Here is an 8,859-nt window from a genome sequence, read left to right as displayed (position 1 = left end):
TGCGTAACTATATAAAAATTCATTTGGTATTCGTCAGGTCCTGCACTTTTTGTCAATTTTAAGGAGCAGGTTCAATACTCCTTGTTCACTAATCGTTATTCCTTCTATGGCAGGTGTGCCAGAAGCCTCATTAAAAGTCGGTACTTGTCTGTCATCGTGGGTAAATACTGACGAAAAAAAGGCATTAAAACTTTCAGCACGTGCTTGTGAGTTTTCTTTATCTGCATCAAGATAGGTTTTTGTGTTTGGATTCACGTATCTCCAGAACTTTTCGGGTGCTTCGTGCAAGAAATTTTTTAGTTTAACATTATAAAAATTATCTTTGGGAATTTTTAACTAGACGTCTGATTTTATGGCTCATAGTGTGAATTGTTCCTTTCCCTCAGGGCAAGGATCTTTGAGTGAGCTTTTCCGTTTCGTTTCTTCAGTGCCTTCTTGGCTGGATCACGCCACGCGTTAGCCAAGGATTTTTCTTTTTTTATCTTTTTTTGGACGTGTCTGGAGGAATATACAATTGAATGCATCCTGGACCACCTTTGAGAAATAATCCCATAGTCTATCTGTACTGCAATTTGAATTTGCACGAGAACAAAAAGTACGAAAGTGTTTTCAAGTTTTTCTAAAACAGAGAAGTCATCAGCAGCCGCGAAGTTCAGAACTGTATTTTTGTATCCTTATGCAACATGGCGGACGCCAGATCTAAGAAAAACATAACCATCGGATGATCTGATATGCCCTCGATTACATCACATGTTCAAACATTTTCCTCCAGGAGCGAAGATATAAAACAAGATCGAGAATAGAGGATACAGCTGTTAAAACACCTGTGTAGCTAGACACAATTTGGCAGTAGGTGTAAAACAAAATGCAAGGTCCAAAAGATGTTCAAAGTGAGTTATTTCGGTTCCTATAATACATGTGAATCCTATTGAATGCCCTGGTAATTGAAATCACCAAGCAAAATTATTTTGTCGCCTGGTGCAATATTAGAATCCATAAAACATCTTAAGTCGGTGAGAGTCGTAGCGGAGAACAGGGGGGTCTGTACATAACTCCAATGTACACAGGGTGATCATTTAATCGAATCTTTACCCATACGGCTTCAATATCACCAGCATCTGGCAAAGTTTGATACTTTATGTCTCTTTCAATCATAAGTGCTACCCCGCCTCCTCTCCCGCCTCGGTCCTTCCTTATTAAGACGTAACCTGGTGGTGTAACTTCCACATCATTTACATCACTGTGCCACCATGTCTCGGTGATTGCCAATATGTCAGGATCATGTTCCAAGGTTACACTTTCAATTAAGTGACTTTTGTTCAGTACGCTGCAAGTATTAAGTTGATGATCTTAAAGTCAACCTGTTTTTGTCTTTCAGGTCATTGGTGGTTGGGTTTAGCAGATGCTTTGCACTTGACCTTTTCCTTGGCATCATCACTCCAGGTGTACAAAACATTGTTGATGAGAACTTTGTCATAAACCAGTCTAACTTTCGCTCCTTTCTTTCTTCTACACTTGAGACCCACAAGTTTCTCCGTATCTCAGTAACACGTTTTGAGTAGTCTTCACTAATGTTAATATGAGTGCCTTTTAGCTTGAAACAATTTTTCCATATCTTTACTTTGTCTCGGTAGTTAATACCCGTGCCACACGGGCACAGAAAATGGCATTTGCCTCCTAATGCCTTCAGATTTAATGCCATTCGCACGGTGCCACACGGACGAACGAAATGGCATTCGCCCAAATGCCATTCGTCACCTAATGCCATCGCCAGAACTCATTCAACTGAGAAATGCATACTCTCGACGGCACAGCTGACGAAGTGCGATATGCCTAAATTATATAAAGCGACATCCTATTCAGCTAAAAATAAGGTTTTCACGTCTTTTATTTACACTAATCACTTACACAAGCGCTTCAAACGCTGTATTTTGGATGCGACAGGCGCCAATTTCTTTTTACGCTGTGGATCTGACTAGTGTTGGCTTAGGTTGCTACGGTCAGCTGCAACGTCGTGAAACAAAGCAACGAATTCAAGCTTACGGCAGCGTAATATGCTTAATTCTACATTTAATTATTCTCGGAGGTATATGAAGCTTGTAAACGCATGTTAATTTTTTTATTACTACTCAACAATTCCTCACTACCGAAGATGCTACGATCGACATCATCGAGTCAAATGTCTTTCAGTTTGGGCGTGTAGCAGCTCCGCCGAAAAAAATGTCATTCGGGAACTGAATGCCTTCACTACCGAATGTCATTTTTTGTGCCCGTGTGGCACGGGTATAAGGATTACAGGGCGGTCTTTCCCAGGAAATTTCTTTCCCAGTCTATGTATTCTTTCTATAGAATTCAGTTTCTGGTTAAGAATGGAGCCAAATATATCGTCATTTATTTTTTCCAGTAAGTCATCATCATTCTCAGGGCCTTCTTTTACGCCTCTAATAATAAGGTTGTTTCGTCTCGAGCGGTTTTCTAGGTCGTCAACCTTACTGCACAGAGCACTCAGTTCAGTATGGCTCCTATCGACTGCATTCTCAAGCTGTAACAGCCTACCATCCACGTTATCTATGCACTCTAATTTTTTCTCAATTGTTATTAATCTGTTCTGAACTTGAATCCTGGCGGACTCAGATGAGGCCTGTTGCTCTTGCATTTGCGAAATTTTAGACAAGGTAGTTTTTTGCGTTTCTAGCAGTTCCTTAAACGTTGCATCTGTAATAGGTCCAGGGTTTTGCTCGATATCTCCCGACAGTGAAAGCAACAGACCCGCTAGCGCAAAACAGTCACTTATGCGGTTTAGAATGGCGTGTGGACACGGCAACACAATTAAGCAAGGGTCGTCACTACGGAAACCATATTTCCAGTCACCAACCTGCACGAGTAGGGGTACGTTAGGTGACATCGTCGCTTGCCGTGTCCATTGCCGCTTGAAGCAATAGGCGTCCCTTTTATACCCGCTGGCGTGGAGCTGGCGGGCTGAACTGGTGACGTCATCATGCACGTAGGTGTGCGCAGTAAAGATGATGCTCGGGCTGCAGCCGCGGCGCCACTGGCGTATCGAAGATATCACCAGCAACGATGCCCGTGCCGAGCTTGAACGAGGCATGAAAGGTGTGACGTAGATCAAACTGGCCCGTGCAAAACACCGATAAGCCGGTCGACGAAAAAAGGCATCCCGTCAAAACCTGCACGAGTAGGGGTACGTTAGGTGACATTGTCGTGGCTTGGTTGCCGTGTCCACTCCTGTTGCCGTGTCCACTCCACACTGTTGATCTCTCTTAACAGGTTATGATGATGATGCTGATTGTAGACCTAGTACTACTAAGAGAAATTTCAGGTCAGCCCCAAGACACACTGTCAGGGAAATGTCAACGCCGCAGACGTTAAGTGCATTTAGCTGCGGTACACTGTTGATCTCTCTTAACAGGTTAGCAAAAGTTTCTTTGATCGGAAAGTAGCTCTCCTAGATTTCAGCGATAGCTAGCAGTGGATGTTGCTTGTGAGAGTGAACATTTTGATCGCGCTGAATCACAACAAACGAAAAAGACGTCCATGAGGTACGTCTGCTAATTCTGCATCCGGTCCCCTTCTACTTTGACAATGATGTGCTGCTTGGCGAGTGCTCTCAATGACGTTTTTAGATGCGAAGCAGCTTATGGCGGAGTTTAATCCGGTGGTGTGCGGCGTGACCACCCTTACTGCGCTTGCGCAAACCCTCTCTCCCACTCTCCTCCTTTACGCAGGTGTTGGGTCACCTTCTCTCCTCTCCTCCCCCCCGCGCTGCAGCCGCGGCCCAGCCTCTCCCCTTACGTGATGCGCCGGCGAGTGCGCGTCCCCTCCCCTCTCTCCTCTCCTCACGCTTCCGCCTCTCGCGCGCCTCATTCTCTCCTGCGGCGAGTAGGCAGCAGCGACGCCTCCGGCGTCTTGACGTGGCACGAGCGGCCGATGGCCGCCTCTGCTTCTGTGGCTCTAGATGTGGGGCGCTCGTGCTCTCCTTCCCTAGCTGAAGAATCCCACGACGACACCAATGGCATGGACTGCAAAGACGCAGACACCCATGATCTTGCGACTTTGTGGGAGTCAAATACCTCGGACGCCGGCAGTTCCACGCAGCAGGAGCTGGAGGGAGACTCGAAGACAGTGCTGATTCTACGCCAGAGAAAGGCACAGGCTCGAGAACGCAAGAAAAAAAAATTACACCATCTCTCGCTCGAGCTAACCATCTCCCCGCTGCTTCGAATCCACACACGGTTCCCTTTAGCGGGAGATGGTGTTTTTTTTTCTTTGGACAGATCAAGAATACATTTTGTCAGTTCAGCCGCAAAAGAAACTTGTGCCCCTCTTGATGATCCCGGGGTGCAGACAACTTCAGTAGTATTGTAAATGGTTCCCCGATAAGAGCGAAGGAAACGTAACCGAGGAAGATTCGCAAAGCTGTGCGATAGTTCCTCCCAGAAGACATCACTAACGCAGTGATCGTCCAAAAGGGCACTCACCTCTGCAACAACCCGCTTGTTTTGGGGGCTGAGGTCGTCGAATGAATGAGTACTTGGAAGGGTAGCGCTAGTAGACACGGACTAGAGGAAGACACACGGACACACAGACGGAAGCGCTCTAGCAACTGGTTTTTTATTGAAAATCCGCCCTACATATATACATCGCTTTTATGGCCACGTGACAATTTCAGCGCAGTGACGAATTGAGGAACATAATTTCTTTTTCTGACAACACTATCGACGGTGTGCTCACACATTTCGCCCCTTCTTTAAAATGGTCTTTGCTTCGATGATTTCTCGAGTGCACTTATCTTTGTGGCGGCTGATTATGATACAATTTGAATAAACAGGTGAACAACCACAATCATTGCAATGTGTGGACAGGTGCCCATCCCTGTATCGAGCAACGTTTTGTTTGTGCTCCCGTAGCCGATCATTGATACAACGGCCCGTTTGGCCGATGTATATCCCGCCACATGTCAGTGGTAAACTGTATACCACGCCTGCTGCGCATGGCACGAAAGGACTTTGGTGCTTTTTCTGGCACCCTTCCGGCTTTTCAGTGGCAGGATCGGTGAGCTTACACAGGCGGCTTAGCTTATCGGGTGCTGAAAAAACCACCTTTACGCCCACCTGACTCGCTACTTTTTTCAGCCTGTGCGAGATCTTGTGTATGTAGGGGATCACTGCCACCTTCTCCTTTTTCCTGGATGCAGAAGCAGGTTCACAGCAGCAGCAGCAAGTTAGCGCTCCTCCCCATCGACGATCCCTACTTGGTGAAGAACTCGGAGGCTGTAGTGGAGTTCTTTAAGCTGCACTCGAGCAAGAGCCTGAATGCATGGTCAATAGATGTGAAAGACCTTTATTATTCGCTACCGCACAATCAGTTGCTAACATATGTTAGCAACTAGATCTCGCACAGGCTGAAAAAAGTAGCGAGTCAGGTGGGCGTAAAGGTGGTTTTTTCAGCACCCGATAAGCTAAGCCGCCTGTGTAAGCTCACCGATCCTGCCACTGAAAAGCCGGAAGGGTGCCAGAAAAAGCACCAAAGTCCTTTCGTGCCATGCGCAGCAGGCGTGGTATACAGTTTACCACTGACATGTGGCGGGATATACATCGGCCAAACGGGCCGTTGTATCAATGATCGGCTACGGGAGCACAAACAAAACGTTGCTCGATACAGGATGGGCACCTGTCCACATTGCATGATTGTGGTTGTTCACCTGTTTATTCAATTGTATCATAATCAGCCGCCACAAAGATAAGTGCACTCGAGAAATCATCGAAGCAAAGACCATAATCAAAGAAGGGGCGAAATGTGTGAGCACACCGTCGATAGTGTTGTCAGAAAAAGAAATTATGTTCCTCAATTCGTCACTGCGCTGAATTGTCACGTGCCATAAAAGCGATGTATATATGTAGGCGGATTTTCAATAAAAAACCAGTTGCTAGAGCGCTTCCGTCTGTGTGTCCGTGTGTCTTCCTCTAGTTCGTGTCTACTAGCGCTACCCTTCCAAGTATGAATTTCCAACTCGCCCAAGAAACAGCACTCCTAGAATGAATGAGCTTTCCCGCGAAAGCAAGGCTTCGTATTGAAACTGAGTGACGACGTGTCTCCTCGAAACGAGATGCCATGCAGGCGACCTCTGCAGTCAATGAGAGTTATTTCTTGCAATTTCAATTCCGTAACTTTCAAGTAGGTCATCCAGATTAGCTTTACACGCAGTAGCAGCTCGTATAAGCTTTCTTTGATCTGTCTTTGTGCTGCCAGCGCTGATGAGTTTACCACTGTTAAGGCTAGAACTTTGTTGCTGGGCGCTTTCTTCGCATTTTTTAACTTCCAGTTCTAGCTCGGAACACCTTTTCTTTAGAGCTTCGACTGTGCACTGAAGCTGCTGCACGGTCTCCCGGAGCTTACCATTTTCTGCAGCTTTCTCTTGGAATGTTCTCTGGACGTCACTTTGGTGAGAACCTTCACGTTGAGAAGTGGCATCATGTGAAGGCAAGCGAAACGTTATTGTTCGCACTTTCCTCACGAAGGCATCTTTACCGGCTCCTTTTAATTTCTTATATCTGTGTGCCACACCTACGCATGCCACTTTAAGGCGGTCTTCTAGATCGAGACAACACTGGGCATATTGCACGCCTATTGTGGTATGACGCATAAAAGTATGGTGTAAGATATTCCAGAATTAGTTGCCTCATTGGAATGTCGAGGTAAGCATTGTGTGGCAGTCTTAATACACTGCATTTGCTGATGCAGCAAAGTACGCCAATGTCTGTTCAGTAGACATAGCGGTGAATACGTGCAAGATGGCACAAAGCAAACTGAAGTACTCGTGTTACAAAACACGCATTGTTATTCTCCTCGATTTACAGCAAAGAATAGGAGCAGTGATTCGATTGGACAGCCCATTTCAAAAACGGAGCATTTGAACAATTTGAGATGCCCTCAGACGCGCACGGGGAAGCAGATGGACATTGCAGAACCATACTTGTTGCATGCTTCAAACCACCCTGCAGGCAAACATAGCCGGTGAAAATCGATTTCTTCACACAGAAGCCATCCACGCTTGAACTTTCTGCCCTGATTTAAAACACCCAGCGAAAAATGCCAAAGTCAAAGTCCGAAACTATTACTTGACCGGAAGCATTGCTTGAGCACGCTAACTTCCTCTCTACAGCGCAGAGAAATCTTGCAGATACAGCTTTCAAGCGGTCTGCCGCTGGTCTTGCAGGAAGGTGGTAAGGGCGAGGCACGCTAAATTCCGATTAATCTTTGGTTCGAACGTGCTTTGCTTCTCGAAGAATGCATCGAAACGCTGTACAGAACAATCTTTCATCAGGTAATTAACGGGATGCTGACGGAACATTTCAGTAGTCTTTTTTCTTGCGTCAAGCGAAGGCCAAGGTATCAAGGGCCGTGAAAGTACGGCTAAGCCTGAGTCTACCCGAAACTGATTACAGTATGTTTTTATAATCTAGTTTCCGGTTCCTACTGTACCTGCAACACTGTACCCGCTTCCTCGTCACGTGTTCGCAAGAATCTTTACGTTTCCACGGCGGCTGCACTCCGTCGCTTCGTTGTGACGCACAGTGGTCATTGGAAGTTTTGGTACCTTCCGTCATCACAAGTCCCAGACTGCAGCGTGAGCCAAGGTAGTGTCGATGTTGGTAGGTGCCCCCTCCACGGTAAAATTAACTTAGCAGCACTTGCCGCGCTTCATCTAGCTCGAGAGCCATCTTCTTATGCAGAGATTTGTGTGGCACTGTAACTCACCTTCAAATGGGGGCAAGCACCCCCTTAAAATAAACGACCGAACCTTTTGAGTGCTATATGCGAGGCTAATAGGCTTTGTTGCTATAGGCAACAAAGCCAACAGCCTCGCTATTGCAAGAAAACGAACGCATCACATGGCGCTTGAACAAGGCCACAAGAAACTGTTCTTTAGTTCAAGAAAGACCCTCTTCTTTACACTCTCCATATGCGGCGCCTCTAAGTCTTAACCACGGAGCTGCTTAAGGCGCCCGTTGGTCCGTGAGCCAAGACGAAAATCATTACGAAACGGCGCGCGCTCTTTTCGTCGTCGCCTTCATATTTTGCTTTTCTCCCAGAACACGTGCGCAGATTTCTCCGGTGCGAGATGCAAACTGTGATGGGCGAGACAACGAGTACACAGAGAGAGAAAGACAGAGAGAAATTCTAGGCGACATTTTCTTCGCGAGGCGAGATTCAAACCCGCGCACCCACAATCCGAGGGCGAGTGCCTTAACCCTGCACACTCTAGCAGAGCATAACATAGCATAGTGGTGGAAAGGGAAGTGAGAGCGAAGTGGACGGTGTGAGGAGGAGGGGACAGAGTGAGAATTGCCCAGAAAGAAAGACGAAAGAGAAATAGAGAGAACGAAAGGCAGAAATAGAAAGAATGAGAGAGAGAGAATCAATAAAGATAGAAATGAATAGAGAGCGAGAGAAAGAGATTTAAAGAGGAAGCTAGAAGTACACAGTGCGAGATAAAAAAGGGAAGACAAAGAAGACAAACATACATAACGAGAAAAAAGGAAAGAAATAGAATTAACAGAGATGAAATATACATACAGAAAAAAAACAGTATTAACGAGAAAAAAAGAAGAGAAAGAAGAAAGAAAGAAAAAAGAAAGAAAGAAAGAAGAAAGAAAGAAAAGAAAGAAAGAAGAAAGAAAAGAAGAAAGAAAGAAGAAAGAAGAAAGAAAAAGAAAAGAAAGAAAGAAGGAAAGAAAGGAAAAGAAATTTTCCAAACTTGGCAAAACAGCTACAGCCAGGACTACTTGCGTGCCCGTCAGCTCCGCTGTCTCACACTGCGCCTGACGTGCAATGTAT

The 8,859-nt window shown here is 45.9% G+C and overlaps 1 pseudogene; it reads right to left on the bottom strand.

Moving 5' to 3' along the window:
- Positions 1-1,041: 1,041 nt before the first annotated feature.
- Positions 1,042-2,905, bottom strand: LOC119376796 (uncharacterized; annotated as a pseudogene).
- Between the last annotated feature and the right edge of the window lie 5,954 nt (positions 2,906-8,859).

This window comes from Rhipicephalus sanguineus, unplaced genomic scaffold (assembly GCF_013339695.2).
Source record: "Rhipicephalus sanguineus isolate Rsan-2018 unplaced genomic scaffold, BIME_Rsan_1.4 Seq225, whole genome shotgun sequence".
Lineage (NCBI taxonomy): Eukaryota > Metazoa > Arthropoda > Arachnida > Ixodida > Ixodidae > Rhipicephalus > Rhipicephalus sanguineus.
Note: the sequence above shows the minus strand (reverse complement) of the source record. Positions and strands in the feature narration are given on the sequence as shown.